This window comes from Rhineura floridana, chromosome 16 (assembly GCF_030035675.1).
Source record: "Rhineura floridana isolate rRhiFlo1 chromosome 16, rRhiFlo1.hap2, whole genome shotgun sequence".
In the NCBI taxonomy this organism is placed as follows: Eukaryota; Metazoa; Chordata; class Lepidosauria; order Squamata; family Rhineuridae; genus Rhineura; species Rhineura floridana.
Window position 1 is genome coordinate 1,312,639 of NC_084495.1, and position 27,229 is coordinate 1,339,867.

Genomic DNA, 27,229 nt, shown 5'->3' on the forward strand with positions numbered 1-27,229 from the left:
CTTGAGGGTCTGGGGTGCATGACATGGCTGGCAGCGGTGAGGATCGAAGCCATTCCTGCTCTTAAGTGAACACGCTGTGTGAGATAAGTGCATTGCAGCAAGTTGTAAATTTGAAAGAGACTTCTGACACAACCGTTTGTTACTTTGGGTAGTAAGGTCAGTGCAGAATGTCGCAAAAGATAAAAACCAGATCTCAAAAGAACGGAGCCGAGGAGGTGCACCTGGCAGACAATGCGTTGCCTAGTCAGCTTGTTCAGCTGGAGGAAGGCGCTGCTGCTCTGTCGTTTATACCTCAGCCTTCTGCGGATGACAAGGAGATCGTGTTTAAGCAAACTGAGGAAAGTGAGGAGGATAGTGAAGATGAGGAGGAACAAGATTCGGATGGGGAAGAGCTGCCTAGAAGTATGCAGAGGTACCTAGCTAAGCAAATGAAGCTGTTGTCCCTACAGTTCAAGGCTATGAAGGAAGATCGCCGGAGTAGGGAAAGTTTTGCTCGTGAGTTGCAACAACCGCGAGGAGGAAGACCAGACCTCCATAAAAAATCTTTTCTGACCTTTCGTGAGACAGATGACATCTTTACCTTTTTTCAAGTTTTTGCTCACTCTTGTAGAGACCAAGGTGTGCTTAAAAAGTACTGGATGAGTGCTTTACGCATTAACGCTGAAGGCGAGTTGAGAGAACTGTTGAACTCTTTGCCAGTGGAGTATGCAGATAATTTTGATTACTTTTATGCTCTGGCCAGGTCCCACTTTGCTTTAACAGCAGAGGACTGTTTTCGACGTTTAGAGGCAGATCAAAAGAAGCCTCGGGAAAGCTTCTCAGCTTTTTCTGCGCGGATGGGCAGGAATGTGGAGCGCTGGGCAGACACGGCTGAAGCTGCAACTCGAGGGGAGGTTTTAGATCTGTTTGCTAAAGAACTGTTTTACAGACGTCTCCCTCGAGATCTGATGGCTCTGGTTAGAGACCAGCAGCCCCGTTTGCTGGCTGAAGCAGGCATGCTAGCAGATCGTATGTTTAAAAACAGAGCTGGAGAAAAGTTTACTTTGTTTCGGAAACTGGAGAACGTTCCTGTGAAACCGCCGGGGCGAGAGACTTCAGGTATGCAGAAACCATGGCAACCGCCGAGGGAAGTGAAGGGAGGGCCTGCCGGCTACTTCAAAGTACCTTCCGCCCGGACAGAGGCTGCATTGCAAGAGAAGCCCCGTGTAGAAATAACTTGCTTTAAATGTGGGAAAATCGGCCATAAGGCTAATTCCTGTTCTGAAACCTTGCTTAAGCCCAATCCTGCTGGGAGGAAGAATCCAAGGGTTGCTCCAGTTGCGCGTGTAAGAGACTTAGCGTCCCCTGGAGCAGAACCCCCTGAACTTTCTTCTTGGTCGTCAGCAGAGCAGAATGACGGAGCGGAATCGGACTTTGTATTTTCTGCCCCAAATTCACAAGACCGTCCTGAGACTCCTCGTGGACTGGTAGTCAAAGCCCTGTCGGTGAGTGTTGCACAAAATATACCTGGGGGCAAAGAGGGAGAAGAAAAGGATGGTTTGCTGCCAGGGAGAAACTATCCAGAACCTCTTTCATCAGAATGTAAGGAATGGGTTCAAACGCAGTTTTCAGAACCCATATATGTTAATTGTGTTCAGGTCATGGGACGAGTAGATTCGGGTGCTGAGCTCACCAGTGTTGCTGAACACCTGGTGAAGCCAGAGCAATATGTCCCCGACTTACAAGTGACTGTCACGGCGTATGGACCCAGGACAGTGCAAGCTCGTGTAGCTGAGCTGGTGCTTTCGTACAAGAATTGGACTGGGCGCCATAGAGTTCTAGTTCATTCAACCAATAGTTTGTGGGACGTTTTGATAGGAACAGACCTGCTTTTCCTGCACCATAAAGAGACTGAACGTAGGGCGGAGAGGGATGCTCTTGCTAAGTCTCAAGTTTTGTTAGACACCTTGAAATGTAGTGGGAGAGTAGCCAAGGCTTCGAAGGAACGGGCTGTGCGCTTGCCTGAGCCACAGGAAAGAAGTTCGCCTTTGCAGCCCAGAGGAGGGGGACTAATGGAATGCAAAGTGCCGCCTGTTGGCTCTCAAGAAATTAAGACAGCTCTATTAAAGAAGGGAAGCCTCCAAAGTTGTAAAAGCAAAACAGAAGCTAACTCGGCTGTTTTATTACAAGCTGAGAAATCTGAGTCTCTTAATGGACATTTAATTATGGCTTGTGCCAAGGTGTGTGAATTTGCAGAGGATTCTTTGGATTTGGTTACAGAGAGCCAACAAGCAGGGGGGATAACTGAAATTACCCTACCCGAAGGTTTGACTCAGGAGCAACGAAATCAATTAGTCCAAATCCTGATGGACTTTAAACCTATGTTTTCCAGTAAGCCTGGAAGAACTGACTTGGCTATTCATTCTATTAACACCGGGAATCATCCCCCTATGCAAGCTTCTCCGTATCGAGTTACAGGGCGGAATGCAGAGGTGGTAGAGAGGGAAGTCCAAGCTATGTTGGAAATGGGAGTTATTGAACCCTCTACCAGTCCCTGGTCCTCCCCTATTGTGCTAGTGGCTAAACAAGAAGCTAATGAAGTGCGTTTCTGTGTGGATTACAGGAAGCTGAACCAGATTTCCCAAGTGGATCCATATCCTTTGCCTAGGATGGACCATTTAATAGAAAGGCTGGGAGCAGCAAAATACATCACTACACTGGATTTAACCAAGGGATATTGGCAAGTGCCTCTAGATGGGGACGCTGCTGTGAAATCTGCTTTTGTCACGCATATGGGCTTGTTCCAGTTCAAGATTCTCCCATTCGGACTTCGAAATGCTCCAGCAACGTTCATGAGGCTTATTAATTCTGTGATTAATGGCCTAGGCAAATTTTCTTGCACGTATCTGGACGATCTAGCCATTTTTAGCCCTGACTGGAAGTCGCATTTGAATCACTTGAGAATTGTTTTACAGAGACTGCAGGCCGCTGGACTAACCATCAAAGCGCAGAAATGTCAATTTGGGTTGGGGGAAGTTGTGTATCTTGGCCACAGGGTGGGGCAGGATTGTGTCAAACCCCTGGAGGCTAAGATCGAAGCTATTCAAAATTGGCCTGTCCCTAGGACCAAGAAACAGGTTCAGTCTTATTTGGGGTTAGCCGGCTATTACAGAAAATTTGCCCCACATTTTAGCAGTGTTGCTACCCCCCTAACTGAACTGTGCAAAAAGACTATGCCAATGCGTGTCATTTGGACTGATAAATGTCAAAGTGCTTTTGATGCTTTAAAGACTATGTTAGTAAACTATCCTGTTTTGAAAGCTCCTGATTTTTCAAGCCCTTTTGTAGTTCAGACGGATGCCTCTAACTTTGGGCTTGGAGCTGCCTTGCTCCAGGAAGATGCTGCTGGAGAATTGCACCCTATTGCATACATTAGTAAGAAATTGCTTCCAAGAGAGCGCAATTTGGCTACCATTGAAAAGGAGTGTCTTGCTTTGGTTTGGGCTCTTGACAAGTTACGCCCGTACCTATGGGGATGTCATTTTCAATTGCAGACAGACCATTCCCCTTTGTGTTGGTTGAACAGGATGAAAAACTCCAACCAAAAATTGTTACGTTGGAGTCTGGCCCTTCAAGATTTTGATTTTTCAATCCAATTCATAAAAGGGCGTGATAATGTAGTAGCTGATGCTCTATCTCGCTTATCTGTTCCAGTTGACTGATATTTTCATGCCTATTTTACTGACTGATTTCCCAGCTCTGATGACCTCTGGACTGTTTTTAGACCTTGTTTTACTCTTTTACGCTTTTAACATGTTTTATGGACTTTTATAGGATTTTATGGCTTATGACCTTTTTTGAACCTGGACCAGCTTTTGGATTACCCCATTTTTTATTTTTTTTTATCTCTTTATTTTTTAATAAAGTCTTATTTTCTCGGGTGTTTAGGGGTCCCTTAATTTTTTTTTGTTGTTGTTATTTTGTAACTTTGAACATAGTTAGAAGGCATAAGTCAAGAAGTAGCTCACTTGCTTAAAATGTATTAACTTTTCCTTTTTTTATATATATATATATATATACTGTATATAGTGCAATGTTGATATACTAATGGAATTTTTGATTGTTCCCTTATTCCTGGTTGCTGTGGCGATGATGCAGAACTATCCAGCGTTCTGACATCATCTTCCCGAAAAGGGGCGTGTCATGAACCTGTAATGGTCATGAGTTATTAAAAATCTAATAACAATACTTTGGCTCCAGTAAGGGATTCTGGGAGACGGTTACAGTTAGAAAAGACAAGCCTTTGCCAATTTGCAAAGTTGAGTTTCACTTCCCAGCTGAAGAACGTTAGAGAAGCCTTAACAAGCTGCACCTGTTTATCTTTGCTGATTAGCAAGTGCCTGGTACCCAAGGTCATCCTTGGCCTGTACAGTTGGAAAAACACAGTTGGGAGGGGGCCTGAAGGCGCGAAAATGTGAGAAACATCGAGAAGAAAGTTACATCAGCCAATTCCTGATTGGTCAATTAATCTTGGACCGTTAGGATCCTTTTCCCTTAAGTATAGGGCTAGAGACCCATAGCCTTTGTTCTCTGTTCTCTGCCTATGCTGACTGGCACCAGAGTTCCAAACCTTTCTGCCTTATGGTTCCAGGGGTTGCTTATGGGAAGGCAACCTATGTCTGGTTCCATTGCTTTATGTTGAACATCCATCTCTCTTAGGAGAGGTACTTTGACCCATCTCAGTCACTAACTACCAAAGAGGGTTAAGAAGTTGAAGGCTTGGATTTTAAGTGTTAAACCAGAGGTGCCTGGCAAGGAGTGTAACTGTGACTCTTGTCTTTTAGGACCTTGGTTTTATATATCTTCTGGGCTCAGAGATCCCCTGGCTCTGAGTGGACCAGTATACAGGGGTGGTGGCAGCCTACCTTCTACCTTGCAGGGTTGTTGTGAGAGTACACAGCCTTGGCAAGGGTGAATTAATAGCTTTTTGGTTCCAGTCTCATTTCCCTAAGGGTGGGGGTCTGAGCCTGATGCATGAACCCAGTACCTTGAGGGTCTGGGGGGCATGACATGAAACACAAAAGGCTGTCTGCACCATCATATGACATTGACCAATAAAAAGGCTTTGAAGTTAATGAAATAAATTTGACACAGGTTTCTAGGATGAATAATGAGGGAAATAAAATTTTCTAGCAACACAGGAAAGAAGCAAAGTAAGAAGAACACCAACAAACATACAAAAATATAATTCTCTATCTTTGGGGATGGCAGGTGTTGCCACCACTCACCATATGCTCAGAGGCACATGTTACCAAATTCTTCCAAGCTACACAGGAAGTGGATTGGCCTGTGAAAGACCAACCCAAATTATGTTTGCATTTTGACAAATTTGTAGGGCAGTCCAATATCTCAGAGAGGAGGTCAGGTCTCCTGCTCCCCTAGTGCATTCACTATAGCTGCCCAATTTCCCTGCTTTTTAAAGTTTGATAGAAATATCTGTGGGCTATAGGTACATTCTTAAACCACAAGGTTTTTTTGCCTATTAGTGAATAACTCTATAATTTATAAACAATATTCATAATAATATACACAAACGACATTTATGTCATGTCATTCTATCAATCTATGGTGTTGGAATCCTGCATTTGGAATCCTGCGTACAGTTCCAGCCATCTCATCTCTCAAGCCATGCAGAGGCTGTCGGAGCTTGTCCATGGGCAAACAATAACACAGTTGGGGGTTTGGCTTAGAAGTCTTTGGGCCAGCAACAGGGTGGGGCGCAGGGTAGTTTTCCAGGAGAAAGAACCACACATAGGCTGAGGTGGAGTCATAAAGGCCACAGCTTTATTGGTTACAGCTCACAGAGTGTGGAGACACATATGGAAGAGATCTACTGACTGGACAGCCTGAGAACTGGCTATTGCACTCAGCTCAGGCTGTGAGCCAGGATAACAGTGGTGAGAGTGGCAGGTGGACTGGACCCACCACAATGCAACCTGGCATCAAGGACCCATCCTGTGACCAGAGTGCTGTGTGTGAGGCATGCCAGCCTTGTGATCTGGACTGTGGTCATGAAGCCACACTCCAAGATCCCTTAAGGTAATCCCCCTTTGAATTACATCTGAATTACATTGGATGTAGTCCAATGCCTTCTCCACTAGGGAAAAAAAGTTGTGACTGTAAATTTCAGATCAAATTATAGTACTGTATAATCAGGCAACAGACTAAGCAGTATTGCTGTGAGGAAGCCCAAAACCCAATGCTACAAAGCCCGGTCGTAACTACGGGTAAAATTACTCCCCAGCCCCATCAACCAGCAGCTAACATATGTCTGTAGCAAGGTGACTAACTCTAGAATGAGGGGAGGGGGGCAGGGAAGCCGGAGGTGGCAATGGCTGAGGCCACATGCTGGCCTCCTATTGATGTCTAGAAGCAGACCTAATGTGAGTCACATCCCCTCCAGAGGCAGCTGACTGATCTGCTTGGTTCACAGGGCGGGGCCTCAGATGCAGTGCAGCCGGGCAGCCTTAGAGCACAGGCTGCCAGCTGCACACCAGAAAGCCCCCCTCCATAGGATGGCACACAGAGGGTCCCTGATAAGTGAGGAGACAGGGTTTATTTCAGAAAAAGAAGCCAACTCGGGGCTCAAAGAAAAGTTGCATTAAATACATTGATCAGGGTGTGGTTTTTAAAAAAAATCAAAACGTTTAATTGCAGGGTTCAGGATTGCAACTGTGGAGCATGGGTAAGGGGCTGCTGAATATTGCCCCTCCCCAATGCTGTTATTTGGCTGTCTCTCCCCAAACCAAAAGCAGCTTCAGGGAGGGGCTGGATTTTTGACAGGATTATGGTATGTGGAAAGGATTAACCTCCCTTCCACATGCACCATGGTTCCAATCCTGATCAGGCCTCCCTAAAATAGCTACTTAAAGTAAAAAGACTCACACACCAAACGCTGCATTTAACACAAGGTACAGTTTAGCCCTTAAAGAAAAAAAGTAGGGAGGGGGACAATATGGTTGAGGTTTATAAACGTTAGCATGTTCTGAAGAAAGCAAAAGAATCCAAACTTTGATTATAACATAAGGTGCGGTTTGGCAGACCCCCCTCCACCGGGGTGGTGGTGGTGGAGATGAATGTGGCTGAGGTTTATAGAAGGTTGCATGTTCTGAAGAAAGTAGACAGAGAGCATTTCCTCTCATTAGAACCCTGGAATCCCACCATGGACTCATTTGGCAAAGAAAAGGAAGTACTTCATACGAAGAACAATGAATGTGTGGAATTCGCAGCCCCAGATGTGGGGATGGCCTGCAGTGCAGATGGCTTTGACAGGGAAACTAGCCAAAATCAAGGAGAAGGAGGGAGAGTCTATGAGCCATGGTGGCTCAGTGGAACCAGGTTTAGAGGTGCCATCCCTCTAAAAACCAGTTGCTGTGGAACAAGAGCGGCCATTGCTTTCCAGTCCTGCCTGTTGTTGGTCCCTGTGGGTAGCTGGACAAGATGGGACCTCAGCCTGACCAAGAGCCCTCTTCTTAGGTTCTTGCGTCTTGGAGCATCTCCACAGCTGTGAGGCAGCCACCAAGAACTCTTGCCCAAGTGTTCTGCGGTCTGGATGAGGAGTGCAGATGACATTCTGGCCAATCAATGATGGAATACAAAAGGCGACGGTTTCTCAGGCATAAGTTGCTAAGGGCGTGATTGGGTAAAACCTGTAACTCAAAAAACAAGACAGTGTACATGGAAAGTAACAGTGCAGGTCACAAGTTGTAGGGGACTGCCCCAATGGTTCTGACAGCTGGCTGCAGCTTTCTTGCTTGCTTATCTGCTGCTGTCCAAGAAGTTGTAAGTGCTTCTGGAGAGAGGAGGACGAGGGAGTGGGCAGGGGCCGCACTGAGATGCGGCTCTAGCAGGTGCCTGCAACAGCTGTTGGAAACACTGCCTGGTACAGTCACCTAGAGGCTTTCGACCACATGGACTCTATCAGACTTGAAAAGGATAAAGTGCAGAGGGTTCTGCTAAAATCAAATTAAAGCTTTACCATGAGGCTGTAACCTCACAGCCTCATTGTGGAGGGAGCTCCTGGGAGGAGTGAAGTTTGCCCACTACAGGAAACCCATCCTAGGCAATGTGGCCATGTCCCTCTCTTTGTGCCACTGGACAGTGCTGGACTTTGTTCTAGCAGGAGGGACTGGCCCTGGGGCTCATACAAGGACTTCATGGAGGGGCTGCAGCCTTGAAGGGCCAGAACCTTGGCAAATGTCTTTGTCTGTGCTTGAGACAAATGGATCACTGTGGCCGTGAGATGCAAACAAGAAGCATGTGGGGAGAGCATTGTTGCAGGAAGAGGCAATTTTGCACCCAACAATGTTGTACTGAATTTTCTTCTTGGCGATATTTCAGCCCATTTGTAATTAAACATCTAGGCTGCCCCCCGCCCAGACGATACTGGGGTGAGTATTGGATTTAGCCAAGGCCTGAGCCAAATCAAGCCCATTTGGGCCTTTTGCGGGCTCCAGCTAATTTGGGTTCTGACAGCCATAGATTGCTATAGGTGGGATTCGATGACCCCTAGTGGGTTTAATCGTGGCCCATTCCCTTAACTAAAAAGCAAGTAAGGGCATTTTTAGGTGTGGCTGGTTTCTACCATAAATTTATAAAAGATTTTGGGGAAACAGCAGCCCCTTTGCATGAGCTAACAAGGAAAAAGTGTGCTGAGCGTGTGGTGTGGACGGATGAATGTCAAAAGGCTTTTGACCTTCTAGAACAAGCCTTGTGCCAAGGGCCTGTATTGATAGCACCAGATTTCGAGCAACCATTTATCGTGGCCACGGATGCGTTGGACCTAGCACTGGGAGTCATCTTGCTGCAAGAGAGGGGAGGCACCAGACATCCAGTGGCGTATCTTAGTCGCAAGCTGACATCGAGGGAGAAGAATTATTTGTCGGTCCAAAAGGAGTGCCTAGCGGTCGTGTGGGGACTGAGCAAGCTGTGCCCATACGTGTGGGGACGAAGATTTACAGTGACAACAGATCATCGAGCATTGGTATGGTTACAGACTATGAGAAATAATAACACCATGTTGCAGAGGTGGTCCTGGGCTTTGCAAGATTACCAGGTGGACTTCAAGTTCATAAAAGGCAAGGACAATGTATTGGCCGATGGACTTTCAAGGCAGGTGGCCAGGAATGCAGTGACGTGACACAGATGTGGGTGTGAAAAGACATTTTCCCCTAAGAGACTTATTTTTTTAATTAACGTATTGTATGAATCCTAGAGCAGGAATAATACTTTGCTGTTATTTTAAGGGGGGGAATGTGATGTTCCTGCTTATATTTTAAATATGGTAAGTGCTGGTTATATAGAAGACATATGGTAAGTGGAGTGAAAGAGGAGGGGGGAGTACATGAGCAGTAGAATGCTGGATGATTGACTGAGCGTTTGAATGGCTGGGAGTATAAATGGAAGAATGACAGTTGAATCTGGGTAGAGGTTTGGTGGTGAATTGAGGTGGTGGCTGTGAGGTGGTGTTGGGAGGTTGGTGTTGTTGAGAGTGAGTCGGAGTTTTGAGGCAATTAGTAAGAAGTCAAGTACATAACAACTTAACAACCCTCTCATCAAAACAGTCAGAGAGAATCGAGAGTTCAGAGTGTAAAAAGAGGGGAAAAACCCAGACCCCATTGGACATTTTTCTGTCAGAATTCTCAAAATTTGTTGAAATTCATTAAAAGTCAGCCATGTTCACAGAGTACCTGTAATCCTATTACTGACCTTGCCCTACAATCTAGATCAGCCACACAGGGCCTTCTCTCCGTCCCACCAACGAAAACAGCTAGGTTGGTGGGGACTAGAGAGAGGGCATTTTCAGTGGCGGCCCCCACTCTCTGGAACTCCCTCCCGTTCGATCTTCGCCATGCCCCTTCCCTGGATGCATTCCGCCGAGCCTTAAAAACATGGCTCTTTGGACAGGCCTTTGGGATCCCCGGGGTGGGCTAATTTCTCTATGATTGTTTTAAAATTGTCTATTGATGGCCCTAAATTGTTCTGTATTGCTGCTTTTTAAAATGATTATTGTTGACTGCACTGTATTTTATTATGTATTTATATTGTACTGTTGAATTTTAATATGTACGTCGCCTAGAGTGGCTTCGGCCAGATAGGTGACACAAAAATTAAATTTATTATTATTATTATTATTATTATTATAACAGAATATAGATGAAACCATACGCTTGTGAATCATTCCTTAAGTAATCTTGTTATTTCTAATACTAAATAAATATTTCTTGGTTAAACAAAAGCCTGATTCCTTCAGCTGGGAAACACAAACCAGGAGGAATAGCAAAGTAACCAAGGCTGAACAGTTTGTATGGAATGGTGGCAGCAGCGGATCGGAGGAAAGTCCCACAGAGAAACCCAGGGCTGTATGCTTCAGTGCAAGAGGCTGCGGGGGGGGGTTGGGAATTACCTATACCCATAGACACAAGGTATCAAGATAGCCTGGCAGGGACTAAGACACAGTCTAAAGGTTATAAGAGATACAGAGTGTTGGGTAGTAAGGCCTAGCAGGGGGATCTTCTGAGAAATGTGCTAGAGCTGTAAAGGGTAAGAAGAAAACCTGACGTTCCTGTCTGCTGGTAGCCACAAGTGAGAGCTTCACAGGTGGTGCTGGGGAAGGATGTCACAGGCGTCAGGTAGGAAGAAGAGGCAGCCTTGGCTCTCCTTGCCTGATGAGCAGAGCCATTGATCCTCTGAGGGGTGTAGGAAAGCCCCTTGCAAGACAGCATCCCCAGGACCACTCCCTCCTGCACTATGAGGGGAGTGCTCCTGGAGGATGCTACTTTGCCCAGGGCTTTCCTAGCAAAGGAGTCTCTTTCTCCTGTGCAATGCAGTTTTGCAAAGAGCCGGGAGAACAATTTTGGGGGATTCTGTTTGCATAGGGCTGCTTTCCCAGCCATTGGCAAAACAGCATCCCCAGGATTACTCCCTCCTGTTGCAATGCGGTTGTTTGCAAAATAGTACCATGAAGGATAAATTATTCCTGCTCTTAGTCACAATGTCTCCTTCCTCCTCTCCTAATTAAACATGAGCCTCAACCCCAAACTTATTTGGGTGTAGCTCTGAGCTGGGGGTGGTGATTCCAGGGTTGACCTAGGGCGGGTTGGCCTGATCCCTAGATAATACTCAGCCTTAGGACTTGGAATGAGTTTCTAGGCCATTATCAATATGTTCTGTCACTTTTAGACCTGGCTCTGACATAACACTAAACCATGCTTTAGTATTATGGGAGTGAGCCTTGCATAAATCTTGGATTTATGCTAGGGTAGCCACTTTCACATTGCCAAGAAAGAGGATCCCTATTAGTTTAAAAATTCTAATTTATATGTATGGTTGCAAACTTAGAAATATTTATAATAATTTATATAGAAACAGAATCTCAATAATAATAATAATAAGAATAAGAATAAGAATAGTGAGGAAGACTGTGACCAGCTGATCTGTGAGCCTGCTTGGTTTACTGTTCAGGCTGTAATGCTGATGGGCAGCCAAAAGGCCCCTGTCCTTCCTTCCAAGGGTTCTTTATCTTTAAATAGACTTGGACCAGTCAGCCTTTCAACAGAAGACTGCCCTCTTTAAACGAGGACATCTGAGCTAGAACATGCCCCTCCTCCTTCACATGTTCAAGGAAGAGGTTGAAAGCTTCCTCTTTTGAACTAACCACAGTTTCCTGTGATGTCAGAAGTGGTTTGTTATAACTACAGTAAGTTAACAAACCAGGATGTAAAATCATGGGTTGATCTTTGTGCTGATTCAGTATTGCTAACGCAAAATCATGGTAATGCTGAACCGTGCCTTGGGATACATGAAAGGTACTTCTAATTGATTTTTTCAGTGCAAACCAGGATGGATGGATTTAAATCAAGGTTATTTAAATCATCAATTTAAACCATGATTTAACCAACAGAGAAAGGCAACTTTAAATTGATTTAAATCAGTTTTCCCATTTTGAAATTAATATATTTCCTGAGCAAGCATTCTAAGTGTTCTAATTTGTTCGAATAATGAGAACAAATTGGTTTGCAACTAAATAGAGCCAAAAAACATAGTTCAAGGCCTTTGGCCATGCAGCCCAGATGACTTTTGTATTGTAGAATTATGTTCTGTACATGTGGAAGGATACAGAAAGATCGAGAGAAGGCCCACTTCTCTGCATCCATTGCATGTTCAAGTAGTTGTCCAGAGAAGCTTTTTTTGTATTGGGGTCTGTTGACATCTCCTCCAGGCAATGGGGTTTGAGATCCTTTGGAAGCTTGTTGTGACTTCTTTGCAAGGCACTTTGAGGGTAACGTCACTCGCCTCGTAGCAATCTTTTTTTTTTTTACAATAATTTTTATTCAAATTTTCATAAAACAAACAAAACAAAATCATAAAACATTCAAAGACAAAAAAAACAAAACAAAAATGATTAAACAAAAAAATAAAATGTTGACTTCCCATTTGTCGCAGATCAGTTATACGTCTACAATATATAACAATCCTGTCTCTTAAATTATATTATAAAATCACTTTCCTCCAGTAGTTATCTTAATTAATCATCAAATCTCATAAACATTACTTTATTCTTTCCACAAAAAGTCAAAGAGAGGTTTCAATTCTTTAAGAAATATATCTATCAATTTTTCTCCAAATAAACATGTCGATTAACCCATCTCGTTAATAATAATAATAATCTTATTGTCATAACCATAGTCCAAATAAACATATCGATTAATCCATCTCATCAAAATCTGTTAGGTCCAATAATTTCAATAGCCATTATTCCATTATCCATATTAATTCCATCTTCCATCTTCAATAGTCCTGTTAAGTCCAGTAATTTCAGTGTCCAATCTTCCATTATCAGTATTCCATAATAATCTTGCTGTCATAGCCATAGTCATATAATAAGAGTCTGATGGGAATTTCCTCTATCCCAAATATTTTCTTGCCATCCATTCTGAATAAGTTGCTGAAATATTGTTGTAAAGTCATATCTCTGTTCTTTTTTACAAAATGCACTGGCTCATCTCTTGAGAGTTTTTCCATTGTCACATGGCTGCAGTTAATTCCATAGATTTTCTCTATATCAAGCTCCATCACGTCATTCCAGTCCAGAAGATTATCCAAGCCATTGATAACTTTATCTCTAATATCTTCATTAATTTCTTCAGAGATAACGTTAAATTCCAAACAGTAGATTTTATTTCTAATATCCATAAACTCCAGATCTTTTTCCAATTCCACATTTGTTCCAATCTCCAGGGCTTGTATCTTCCCTTTATTTTTTCTTTTCTCATCTCTGATCTCATTCTCCTCTGTCACAGGATCCCCTATTACTTTAAGCTCCTGCGTCATTTTGCTCAGTTCAATTTTCAGCTCCTTACTGCCCTGTCGCAGGATTTGTTTCGTTATCTCAATCTCATCCATTATTTTCTGAAACATAATTACTTCCAGATTTCCAGCCACTTTCTTGATTGCCATTTTTAAAACCACGAAAACAAAACAAAACAAAAATAAAGAAGAACCACTTCTTATTTCAGCAACAATTGGGTTAATATTCCAGGCTTGATGACATCACAGTATAAACAGAGCAGCCTGCCTTATCTCTCTATGTTCAAGAATACAAAACAAATTTAGTTCCCAGCATCAAAACAGTTAGTGGCGTCGTGAAGAAGCAGATTCGTCAAAATAAAATAGACCAAAAAGAGAATAGTCCCAGACAATATAATGTTCCAAAGTTCATATTTTTTATTTTTTTCTCCTCGGAATAGAAATCCCTCTTCTGTTTATATCTTTAGAATGCACTTCCAGGACAGCTTTTTGCAATAGAAGCAGAGATAAGCTGTTAATTTCGTGAATAACAGAGAAGAGTTATAGCTCACCCAGAAGTTCTTTAAAGCTGATTCATTTGACAAATCTCTTTTTGCTGCAACAATTTAAACCAAGTAAAAAAAAAAGATAGAAAGAAGGGTGCTTGCCTGTTAGTCCGTTTTCTCTTTGAAGAAAAGATAAACGTGTCGCATTAATCAGATAGAGCTTGTTCAGAAGTCCGTCCGGCATTGCTGGCTGGACCTTTTCTCATAAATTAATGAAATCCAGTCCTCCCAACAAAAACAGGCTTTTGAGGTTGATCTCTACGTTTCTCCCTGCCCAGGAGAAATTTCATCAGTCAAAAAAAAATATGTTCTGACTGATTTATATCTGAAAAAGCTTCTTCTGAGGCGGGAGCCCGTCTCAAAAGCAGGCACAAGCGAAGTCACCCTTCCTGGAAGTCCGCCTCGTAGCAATCTTGACACCACATCCACATTCACTGCTGTCTCCAGGAGGGATGGAAGGCTCTGACAGTTTTGGTTTTCTCTGTTTCTCCTTTTTTCAGTCTTAAATTTAATTCTCCACATTTCTGCAGCAATTTGTTTTTTTAAAATCCTCATGAAAGTTTGCATTTTAGTGCAAATTACAAACATATTTTTGTTTGCAGTTTTGACTAATGCTCACATTTTTTCAAGCAGTTTCTCCTTATATCGTGCATTTTTGTACGTTATTTTCATATATATATTCATTTTTCTGCACACTTTCCCCTAATGTATGTATTATTGTAAACATTCTTTGGTTGGAGAATTACATGTGAATTTCAAGCATGGCTGTGTTTTGGTTTTCATATTGTTTTGGAAAGTGCAAATGTGATAGACCGAGCTTTACGTGTAAACTGAATTCAATTTCTCCCTGTTCCTAGTCCCCAGTGAGGTGTCCAGTGCAACATCTGCTGCAACATCACACAATCAGTGTCAGTTGATGCAGGCTGGTGACACAAACAAGGTGCTTCTGACGATGTGGCCAAACAGGTGTTCCCTCAATCCTTGACCATCTTGGCTTATTAAAGCTTGCTGGAGAGGAATGACTGGGTGGATCCAGGGTGAGGCTGATGCATCCTCATAGGAAGGAGTAGCTGTCTTGAAAGAGGCAGTGATTCAGCCACTCATGAAAAAGTCCATCCTGGACCCATTGATGTGTGACAATTCCTGCCTGCTCACAGGGAAAGGTGAACTGTGGCATGACAGCTACAAATACTCTTCGATGAAACTAACTGTCTTGACCCATTTCATTTGGGGTTCAGTTGTGGTTATGGGATTGAAGTGGCCTTGGTGGCCTTTTACTGAGAGAAGGACTGGGGGAGTGTGACCTTATTATTCTTACTTGATCTCTCAGGAGCTTTTGATAGGGGGAGAATGACCCCATCCAAAGCAGGCAATTGACCATGGTTTCCTCCTGGACCGGCTCTGTGAGATAAACATTGGGGGCACTGTTGTGCAGAGATTCTGGTCCTATCACCAGGTTCAGTGTCAGAGAATAGCATTGGGTGATTATCTCCCACCTGCCTGGCAGTTATGCTGTGGTGTGCTGCAAGGTACCATCCTGTCCCAGATCCTACTACATGAAGCCATTTGGAGGGTTCGTCAGAAGGTATGGAGTGAGATAAGACCTGAGAGACTTGAAAAGATAAGACCTGAAAGACCTGAGAGACTTGGGAGGCAGCTGACCAAGAGAGGAGGAGGAGCTCTGGTGAGGCTCGGCGGCGCTCTCTGCGAGGAGAAGGAACTGACCCTGAAAGACCTGAGAGACTTGGGAGGCAGCTGACCAAGAGAGGAGGAGGAGCTCTGGTGAGGCTCGGCGGAGCTCTCTGTGATGTTCCTGTATTAATGTATATATGGTAAGTGCTGTTTGTATAGAAGATACATGGTAAGTGGAATGAAAGAGGAGGGGGGAGTAAATGAGCAGTAGAATGCTGGATGATTGGCTGAGTGTTTGGATGGCTGAGAGTATAAATGGAAGGATGACAGTTGAATCTGGGTGGACGTTAGTGGGTTGTTTGAGAGGTGTTTGGTGGACGTTGGTGGGTTGTTTGAGAGATGTTTGGTGGGGTTTTTGAGAGGAGATTGTGTGGAGAGTTGGTGGATGTGAGGAAAGTGTGGAGTTCGGATTAATACTAAGACAAGTACCACAGGAATAGATGAAACCATATGCTTATGTGCCTTTATAAAGTAATCTTGTTATTTCTAATATTTAATAAACACTATTTTGGTTTACCGGAGGCCTGATCCTTGGCTGGGGAATATACAGACCAGAAGGGAGGGCAAGGTGCTTACCAAGGCTGAAAGGAAACTGTAACAATTGGTGGCAGCAGTGAAGGGAAGAATATAACACCACAAGTATCCAGAGCAACCCAGAGTTGTATGCTTTTTATATAAAGATCAAAGGGATTGGGGACAGCTTAAGCACACAATCACAGAGGTAACCTGATAGACTCAGGCAGAGTCTCTGGGAATACTGGTTATAGGACGTGACTGGTGGTGCTGCCTAGCAGGGGGATCTGGTGAGGTCTGTGCTAGAGCGGAGAGAGAAACCATAAAAAAGGACAGTCTGGACTGGTGGAGTCCCTGGTGGTGCCTAGTGACAGGCAGTAGCCACGAGCAGGTAGGAACCTGACAGGGAGAGCCAGGGAAGGGCATCACACTCTCTGCGACAGAGAAGGGACTCGGGATTCCTGACCCTGAAAGACCTGAGAGACTTGGGAGGCAGCTGACCAAGAGAGGAGGAGGAGCAGCTCTGGTGAGGTAAGCAGCTCATCTGCATACTTTCTTTCCCACCAGGCTGGGCGGCGCTCTCTGCGAGGGAGAAGGGACTCGGGATTCCTGACCCTGAAAGACCTGAGAGACTTGGGAGGCAGCTGACCAAGAGAGGAGGAGCAGCTCTGGTGAGGTAAGCAGCTCATCTGCATACTTTCTTTCCCACCAGTCTTGGCGGCGCTCTCTGCGAGGGAGAAGGGACTTGGGATTCCTGACCCTGAAAGACCTGAGAGACTTGGGAGGCAGCTGACCAAGAGAGGAGGAGAAGTAGCTCTGGTGAGGTAAGCAGCTCATCTGCATACTTTCTTTCCCACCAGGCTCGGCGGCGCTCTCTGCCAAAACCAAACCAAAATCTGTTCAACTAATTCCTGGCACTCACAAGAGAAACATCAAGACTGCCACTGACAACAGAAATAGGAAACAACAAACATAAAATGGAGGGGGATCAAGCAGTTGTTGTCACCTGCAATGTGTGCGCTATGTTCATCTTCTTAATGGAAACCAGACGCGATTACAATTGCAGCAAGCGCAGATTGGTGATGCTCCTAGAAGAAAAGGTTAGGGGGCTGCAGCAACACATAGACACCCTGCGACTTATAGGAGAAGATGAGGACTTCCTCGGTAGAACACAAGAGGAATTAAGGGAGCGACACAAAGTACAGGAAGAAAGTGACAAGGAAGAACAGAACTGCAACAGCAACAAATCCCCGTGGAGGACTGTCACTGTAAGGGCAAGGAAAAATAGGAGGGATTCAGAACTGATGCAACTAACAAATCGCTTTCAGTGTCTCTCGGCAGACAGCACCTCTGAAGAGCCTCAACAAACTCACCTGCATCAAGAGCCACTTGCTGCAAAGGAAGACTCCACACCCCACAAGAAGGAAGCTGATGCAACCACTGCTCGTGGCAAAAAGAGGAGGGTGCTGGTGGCTGGAGACTCGTTGCTCAGGGGGGTAGAGGCACTGGTATGCCAGCCGGACAAAATGAATTGGGAAGTCTGTTGTCTCCCTGGGGCACGCATCCGGGACATCGCTGACAACCTGCCGAGGCTCATTGGGAAACAAGATAGGTACCCCTTTCTCCTCATCCATGTGGGCACGAACGACATGGCCAGAAACACCTTGGAACAGATCACCTCAGACTATGAGGCTCTGGGTAGGAAGGTCAAGCATTTGGGGGCGCAGGTGGTCTTCTCGTCAATTCTTCCCGTGAAGGATAGAGGACTACAAAGGGAAAGGAAGATACTGCAGATGGTGTTGACGGGAGAGGTTTGGATTCTGGGACCATGGTCTAAGCTTCTTGGAGGGGGGACTGTTGGCAAGAGATGGGCTGCACCTCACGAGGACTGGGAAGAATCTCTTTGGCAGAAGTATGGCAAAACTCATCAAGAGGGCTTTAAACTAAAGCCTCTGGGGGATGGAGATGATAGCTTAAAGACAGATCCAAAGACAGCGGGTTTTAAATGCAAGGATTTGAAGGGTACAGGAGACACTGGGAGAGAGAAAGGGATGCACGGCAAAGCTCACGGTATGTTAACGGAGGAATCCAATCGGGACAAAAGAGACTTCTGGTGTCTATATACCAACGTGCGGAGCTTGGGAAACAAGCAAGGGGAGCTTGAAGTCTTAGTGCATCACGGCAAATATGACTTCACAGGGATAACAGAAACTTGGTGGGATGACTCCCATGATTGGAATATAGCCATTCAAGGATATAAACTCTACAGAAAGAATAGAAGCAACAGAAAAGGAGGGGGAGTAGCGTTATATGTCAAAGTCAAATACACCTCTATGGAAATCCAAGAGAGCGAACAAAGTGGTCCGATAGAGACCATTTGGGTAAAAATAAATGGAGAAACAAATAAAACCGACATGGTAGTAGGTGTCTACTACAGACCCCTTGGCCAAGAAGAGGTGGTAGACGAGGCCTTTCTCAAACAAATCTCTGAAACCTCAAGGAGGCAAGAAGTAGTAGTGATGGGGGACTTCAACTACCCAGATATCTGCTGGGAGACAAACTCTGCGAAGCACAAAGCCTCCAACAAATTCCTGATGGGCCTTGCTGATAATTTCCTCTTTCAAAAAGTAGAAGAAGGAACAAGGGGATCGGCAATCCTGGACCTGATCTTAACTAACAGGGACAAATTGGTCACGGGAATTAAAGCGGTCGGTACCTTTGGGGAAAGTGACCACGTAATGCTGGAATTCGGGATTCTGGGGAAAGCCAAAGAAGAATATAGTCAAACATGGACCTTGGATTTCAGGAAAGCCGATTTTAGCAAGCTCAGGGAAAGGATGGGTAGGATCCCGTGGCTAGATAGACTAAAGAAAAAAGGAGCCCAAGAAGCGTGGGAGTTCATGAAGAACGTATTACAAAAAGCGCAATCGCAAACAATTCCAAAGAGGAAGAAAAATGGAAGACATCGGAAAAAGCCAATGTGGCTACACGGAAGACTGGTGGAGGAGGTAAAAGTAAAAAAGAGCTTGTATAAAGAATGGAAGGAAGGACGCATCACCAAGGAAGAGTACCGACGAGCGGCTCGGGCTTGCAGGAATAGCGTAAGGAAAGCTAAAACCCAGAATGAGCTGAGGCTGGCGAGGGAAGCGAGGAACAACAAAAAGGGGTTTTCCAGATATGTTTGAAGCAAGAGAAAGACCAAGGAAACGGTGGGACTGCTGCTCAATGAGGATGGCAAAATGTTGACAGATAACGAGGAAAGAGCAGAACTGCTCAACACCTATTTTGCCTCCGTTTTCTCCCAAAAAGGGAACAGTGTGCAACCTTGCATCGGTAGCAATCTCAGGAAGGGGTCGGGACTGCAGTTCGAGATTGATAAGGAGATAGTCAGGAAATACCTAGTTAACCTAAATGAGTTCAAATCTCCAGGGCCTGATGAACTGCATCCCAGAGTATTGAAGGAACTTGCAGATGTACTCTCGGAACCTCTTGCCATCATCTTTGAGAAATCCTGGAGAACGGGAGAGGTGCCGGAGGATTGGAGACGGGCAAACGTTGTCCCGCTCTTTAAAAAGGGTAAAAAAGAAGATCTGGGGAATTACAGGCTGGTCAGTCTGACTTCAATACCGGGAAAGATATTAGAACGGATAATAAAAGAGTCCATTGGCAACTATCTAAATGACAATGCTATGATTAGAAGGAGCCAGCATGGGTTTGTCAAGAAAAATCCTGTCAAACTAATCTCATCTCTTTTTTTGATCGGGTCACTAGCTTAGTAGATGGTGGAAATGCTGTAGATGTCATCTATCTAGATTTCAGCAAGGCGTTTGACAAAGTCCCCCACGACCTTTTGATTAGCAAACTAGTCAAATGCGCACTACATGGAAATACTGTCAGGTGGATTCACAACTGGTTGGAAAACCGTACTCAAAGAGTGGTCATCGGTGGCTCTGCTTCGGACTGGAAGGAGGTCTCGAGTGGAGTGCCACAGGGTTCTGTCCTGGGGCCAATACTCTTCAACATTTTTATCAATGACTTAGATGATGGGGTGGAGGGAAGCCTTGTGAAGTTTGTGAATGATACGAAACTGGGAGGGATAGCTAACACAATGGAAGACAGGAATAAAATCCAAAGGGACCTGGATAGACTAGGAAATTGGGCTGAAATTAATAAAATAAAATAAATAAATAAAAATAAATAAATAAAATGCACGGGTACAGGATGGGAAATGCCCGGCTTAGCAGTAGTGCGTGTGAGAAGGACCTTGGAATTGTAGTGGATCGCAAGTTGAACATGACCCAGCAGTGTGATGCTGCAGCAAAAAAGGCAAACACGGTTTTGGGCTCCATAAACAGAGCTATAGTTTCCAGGTCGAGGGAAGTAATAGTCCCACTATATTCTGCATTGGTCAGGCCTCATCTGGAACACTGCGTTCAGTTCTGGGCGCCTCATTTTAAGAAAGATATAGACAAGTTAGAGCGGGTTCAGAAGAGGGCGACGAGGATGATAGCCAGTATGGAGAACAAGTCTTATGAGGAAAGGTTGAAGGAACTTGGCATGTTCAGTCTGGTGAAGAGAAGGCTGAGGGGTGACATGATTGCACTCTTTAAGTACCTGAAGGGCTGTCACATAGAGGAGGGTACAGATTTGTTATCTGCTGCCCCAGAGGGTAGGACTAGGTGTAATGGTTTTAAGTTGCAGGAGCGTAGATTCAGATTGGACATTAGAAGGAACTTCTTGACAGTAAGGGCAGTTCGGCAATGGAACCGACTGCCTAGGGAGGTGGTGGGATCCCCTTCGCTGGATGTCTTCAAGCAGAGGCTGGACAGCTATCTGCGGGAGATGCTCTAGCTGTGGATTTCCTGCTGTGAGCAGGGGGTTGGACTCGATGGCCTACAAGGCCCCTTCCAACTCTATGATTCTATAACATTAGTACGCTGATGACACCCAGCTCTGTTTCTCTGTAACATCTGAATCATGAGAGGCTGTGCAAGTCCTGGACTCATGGTGGGCTGGATGAGGTCCAATAAACTGATGTTGACCCCCAGCAAGATGAAGAAGCTATCGGTGGACAGTTCACAAGTCTGGATAATTGGTCAGTTGCCTGCTTTGGATGAGATTGTGCTCCCCCGAAGGACACGGTTTGTAGTCTGGGGGTGCTCCTGAATCCATTTCTGTTGCTAGAGGCCCAGGTGACCGTGGGAGCTTTGGTTGTTAAAACAGCATTGCCCAGTTTTGGATTGGGATCGCCTGACCACCGCTGTCCGTGCCCTCCAGATTAGATTACCACAATGCACTCTACATGGAGCTGCCATCGAAGCTGCAGCTAGTGCAAAATGTGGCAGCTTAACGCTCAATGGGGCAGAACATCAGCATGCATCTGTGTTAGAATTGCTTGTCAATGTTTTTTATTAATGTTTTTAACCCTTTTTTAAAAGATGTTTTAAAGCTTTTAAAAAATGTTTTTAATGTTGTTTTGTTTTAATGTATTTTAAGGTCTGTTTTTATGATGTTTTAAAGTGTTTTTAGTGCTTTTGTTTGCCGCCCTGGGCTCCTGCTGGGAGGAAGGGCGGGATATATATAAATAAATAAATAAATAAATAAATAAATGATATTACACCCTGCTGAAAGAACTGCACCCCCTCTCATCAGAAAGGGGCCTTCTCGGTTGTCTTTTGGATGCCTACTAAAGATGTTCCTCTTTTAACAAGCCTTCTCACTGTAGATCTTCATCCCAGTCGGGATCTATCTGCATTGGCTTTGAACTGATTTGATATGTGGTGCTGTTGTTTTCATGTCAGCAACTGTTTTGACGGTTTTGATATATGTAACTGTTTTATAGATGTTTTTGTTATATTGTAAACTGATTCAGGATTTCAGAAGCAATCCGTAACTTAAATACACAAACAACAAAAGGGAGAAGCAGACAAAGCATTCCCTGAAGAAAAGCAGGAGGCTAGAAGTCTGGAATCTGCTCAGAAGAATGCAAGGGCCCTGCAAAGGACCTAGAGGACTCGGGGCACAGCCACCCTCATCTGCATCTGCATCTGCAATGGATTTGTGTGGACGCCTCTGGTCAATTAAGATGGTGGGTGCTGTGCTTGCCAGGGTGCCCAGCTGCTCTACAAGCAAAGAGAAGGCGTACGGGAGGGAGGGAAAGGGGCACCAGATCCAGGCCCTGCACAAAAGACCTGGCCCACCCCCTAACAGCACCTCCGGGAGGTGGGGCTGCCTGGCCCTCAGGCGCACCAGGGAAATGCAGTTCTTTCAGAGGCTGGCAATTGCAAGAACTACCCTCCCATAGTAGAATGAAAAGGTATCCTCCCACAATGCGCCACGTCTGGGCACTTCGAAAGAGACTGCGGAGGGGAAGAAGACTGTCTCCCTTTAGAGAGACTGCCTGTTCTGAGCGAGAACAGCATTTTCCCACAGCTGTACGATGAGGGTCCTGTTCATGATCCAATGCAGGGGGAGGATGAATCTGCCCACTTTGGTTTCTTTCAGTTCCTCTGTTTCCCAGTCTTAAGGCCAGTTAGTCCCATTTCTGCTTCAGTATTGAATGTCCACAAACATCTGTACAAATTTTGTACATGTTTCTTCTACGATATACTCAGTTTTATACCATGTTGCCTAATATACACATTTTGACAAGCAATTCCTCCTAATATAATGCACTTTAGTGCATTACTTTCATTTATATACATTTTATTTACATTTTTGTGTGACCTTTTCCCATTTTTGTGCACTTTTTTTGGGCAGAGAAATCCATCGCAACATTTGGAGAAGTGCATCTTTGAAGGACTGGTGTGTTAAATTAGCATAAATTAGGTTCATATTAAAATGCAAACCGAATAAATTTCTCTCTCTATCACCCCCACCCCCACCCAATAGGGGTCAATGACATCTCTGTGGGTGTTTGTCAAGCCTTGTTCTTTTTTCTGCTCTGGGACAAAAGCAATTCTCTGAAGTCCTTGCACTGCCAGAAAACCACAAATATGGTCAAAGCAACAATCAACCAAACGAACCAGACACTGCTGAACACTGACACCCTCCCTCAACTTAATTGAGCCAAGTAATCGGAATTCTTTCTGCACCGGGTTGTGGTGCAGGACCAGCGTCCTGCTCTGTGCCTTTCTTTAACACAGCAGAGATGGCGATACTTCCAGCTGACACCTTTTGCTGAGTTCAGCCTGTAGCAATGCGGGGGTTCTAATTCCACACATCTGATCAGGATTCAGCTTCTCTATCTATTCCCCAGGGATCCCTTTGGCCCACACTATTTCCATGTTATACCTCCAAAAGGCCCTTTGACCATTATTGTCCCTCAGACAGATCTGAGAGACATTTGAAGACTATTGGAGAGTATGCTGGGACCATGCCACATGCTACATTTTTAAGATGCTTTTAAGTGCATACCTGAACATATTGCTAGGCTGCTGGCCTTCATGTAGAGCCAGTGTGGTGCAGTGGTTAAGGTGTTGGACTACGACCTGGGAGACAAGGGTTCGAATCCCCACACAGCCACGAAGCGTACTGGGTGACCTTGGGCCAGTCGTGCTCTGGTAACTTCTAGATTGGACTACTGCAATGCGCTCTACGTTGGGCTGCCCTTGAAGACAGTTCGGAAACTACAATTAGTCCAGAATGCAGCGGCCAGATTGTTGACGCGGACAAGAAGGTCCGCTCATATTACACCCGTTCTGGTTTGTCTGCACTGGCTTCCTATTTGTTTCCGGGCTAAATTCAAAGTGCTGGTTTTGACCTATAAAGCCTTACACGGCATGGGACCGCAATACCTGGTGGAGCGCCTCTCCCAATATGAAACTACCCGTACACTGCGCTCAACATCTAAGGCCCTCCTCCGAGTACCATCCCATCGAGAAGCTCGGAGGGTGGTGACTAGAAATAGGGCCTTTTCGGTTGTGGCTCCCGAACTATGGAATGGTCTCCTCGATGAGGTGCGCCTGGTGCCGACGCTGCTATCTTTTTGGCGCCAGGTGAAAACCTTTTTATATTCCCAGGCATTTTAATGCGTATTATTATATGTATTGTATTTTGCTACTGTTTGATTATTTTTGTTTACCTTTGTTGGTTTGATTCTATTGTTTTATTGTATTTATATATTCCTGATTGCTTTATTTTATGTACACCGCCCAGAGAGCCCTTGGGCTTAGGGCGGTATATAAATTAAATTAAATAAATAAAATAAATAACTGCCTCTCAGCCTCAGAGGAAGGCAATGGTAAACCCCCTCTGAATACCTCTTACCCGGAAAACACTATTCACAGGGTCGCCATGAGTCGAGATCGACTTGAAGGCAGGCCATTTCCATTTTTTTTGGCTGGCCTTCATAAAGGGGGCTGCTTCTTAATGGCCCAGGTTGGTGGTGGGTTTGCTGGTCTCTCAATGACAACTACTGGCTGGGAAATCTTTGGAGATTTCAGAGCTTTGAAAAGGTAATTCTCCACCTCTACCAACTAAGAGGAGGTGCTGGTGTAAGTCAAGGAGCCCTTGGAATACTGTGAATAGTTCTGGTTGCCACCCCTCAAAAAAGGATATTGTAGAACTGGAAAAGGTTCAGAAAAGGGCAACCAAAATTATCATGGGGCTGGAACAACTCCACTGGGAGGAAAGGTTACCTTTGGTGTGGGATTTTTTTTAGCTTAGAAAAAGTAAGGGGGACATGCTAAAGGTGTACAAATAATGAAAATTACGCATAGAAAAAGTGGATAGACTTTTTCTCCCTCTCTCATAATACTGTGGATTCATCCAACGAAACTGGGAGATTCAGGACAGACAAAAATAAGTCCTTCTTCACACAACACCTGGTTGCAACTATGGAATTCCTTACCAAAAGATGTAGCCATGGTCACCAAATTGGATGGCTTTAGAAGGGGATTAGGCAAATTCATGGAGGAAAAGATGGTGGCTGATGGTGGCTGTATTTGACCACCAACTTTGGAGACGTCAGGCCTCTGAATGCCAGTTGCTGGTGATTGCAGGTGAGGAGAGCATGGCCGACTTCATGTGCTGTTTGTGGCCTTCACATGGAAGCATCTGGCTGGCCACCGTGGGAACAAGATGCTGGGCTAGATGGGGCCCTTTTGGCTGGATCCAGGAGCAAAACTCCTCTTATGTGTGTATTTGTGAAAGGACAAAACAAACAGTTTGGGGACAGACAGGAAGAAAGAGAGACAGAAGCAGAGGGAGAGAGTTGAGCGTAGACTGAAGGTCAGCAACATCTTGGGGTGTGGAATGACTCTCTCTGGAGATCTGATGTGAGGGAATAGATCTGTTGCCTCACTGAAGTGCACACAAAGTTTGACACCACTTATGCTGTAATTGTAGATTTGCAAATAAGCCAGCAAATAAGGCAAAATACGACGTCTCCAGTTATCTCTCCTTGCAAAAAAGCTATGCCTGGGTATCATTGTTCCTGTAACATCTTACCTCTTGAGGAAATGGAGAGCGCATAACATTATGTGCGAATTCCACAAACATGTTTATCGTACACATCTTCTCATCAGGGAGACATAATTGCCTGTAGCTCCCTGTTGAATGTACACGGTGATAAACTAAGCCTTGCTTCTGGGTAATGTGTGAAATGACCCTTAAACGTCATAGTAATCCACCACATTTTCCAGCAACCTATCCTGAAAAGTATAGGAAACAGACACTTGGGCCCTTCAATGTGCTTCCGCCTTCCAGATGAGATCCCCATTCTTACAGACAGATTTCCACAAAGGGGTAAGAACTCAGCAGTTATTGCAGTGAAAACAACCATGGACCGCAAAGGATGAGAGAGAGTTGGAAGCCCCTGGAGACAAAGTTCCTGGTGCAAGGAAGAGTCATCCCCCCACAAGCCAGCTCACAGTGTGCCACAAGCAGAGAGTGGAAGTTCGCTGAAAAGTGCCTGCAGACCAAGTGACACCAAATGGCTCAAGCAAGTGAGCCAAGCCATAAGCCACAGAGGAAGGCAGAGCACCTCTCCCCAATTTGAGCCTGGGATAAGACCATTCTTTCTTGAACCCCGCCTGCGGTGCTTATTTCTGCTCATTAACAGTGGAACGGCCTCATTATGGACCAGTTCTCACCACATGGTACAGGTAACAAACTAAGATTGTTACCTGGTTTGCAGGTAGCAATCACAAACAAACAAACAAAAAACCCTTCCAACTTCTACAAAAAAACTTTGCAACAGCACTTTTCTACTAACGCAGTAATTATACACAGATGGTTTTTGCAGGGAGGTGTCACCACCTGCTTCCTCCCCACAAGCTGACAAATGTGGAATTCTTCTAGTAATGTGGGTTCAAAATAATTTGATGGTTGTGTCCCAGTTTTAACAAGTGGGCGGGGGAGTTCCTAACCAATGAAGCCTGGCCAGGGTATTTTTCCTTTGTGAATGCCACTTTCTGACACTTCCTTGTAAAAAAACAATGGATCATGTGAACACACTGAGAATACTGGGCAAATGAAGTTTCCTTGGAGAAGATAGTTTGACAGGAGTAGTGAAGCAGCACTGGCAACAGTTTCTGTATCAAAATGTTTGAAAGGAGGTGCTTCCAAAAGCAGACATCTTTGGGGAAATGAGATGGTTTCTGGTGACTTGATCTGAAAATTATTATTAACATTTCTGTCCTGCCCTTTCTCTAAGATGGTCAGAGAAGGTTCTCTCTGCCCTCCCCCCAATATTATCTTTACAACAAGCCTCTGAGGTAGCCTGAGAGAGAGTGGGCAGCTCATCTCAGTGAGCTTCATGGCTTGGACAGGCATTTGAATCTGAGTCTCCTCATTTCAAGCCCAAAACTCTAACCATGGCATCGCCTGGACTCTGAACCCTCTTGCTGTCGAGCAGTGCTTATGAGTTATAAATTAATATAAAAGACAAAAAAGATTGTCATACTCTGTTAGGAGCTTTACATTATGGACACGGATATTCAGGAATCTTACTTATCAGGATAATAAAGAATTGACGTGGTGTCATGGATACAGCACTTGGGCCTGGGAATCCCCATAGGTTCAAATCCCCAGACAGCCATGAACCTTGCTGGTGCTGGGCAATGTATGTTGCAACATAAGCAACTGGTGGGCTTGTTGGGAGTATGCATGAGGAAAATGTGATGTGCCCC

General features: G+C 44.8%; 1 protein-coding gene across 1 annotated transcript in view; it reads right to left on the minus strand.

Moving 5' to 3' along the window:
* AR (androgen receptor) overlaps positions 1–27,229 on the minus strand; it is a 267,275-nt gene that overhangs the window by 64,784 nt on the left and 175,262 nt on the right. The window lies entirely within an intron of this gene.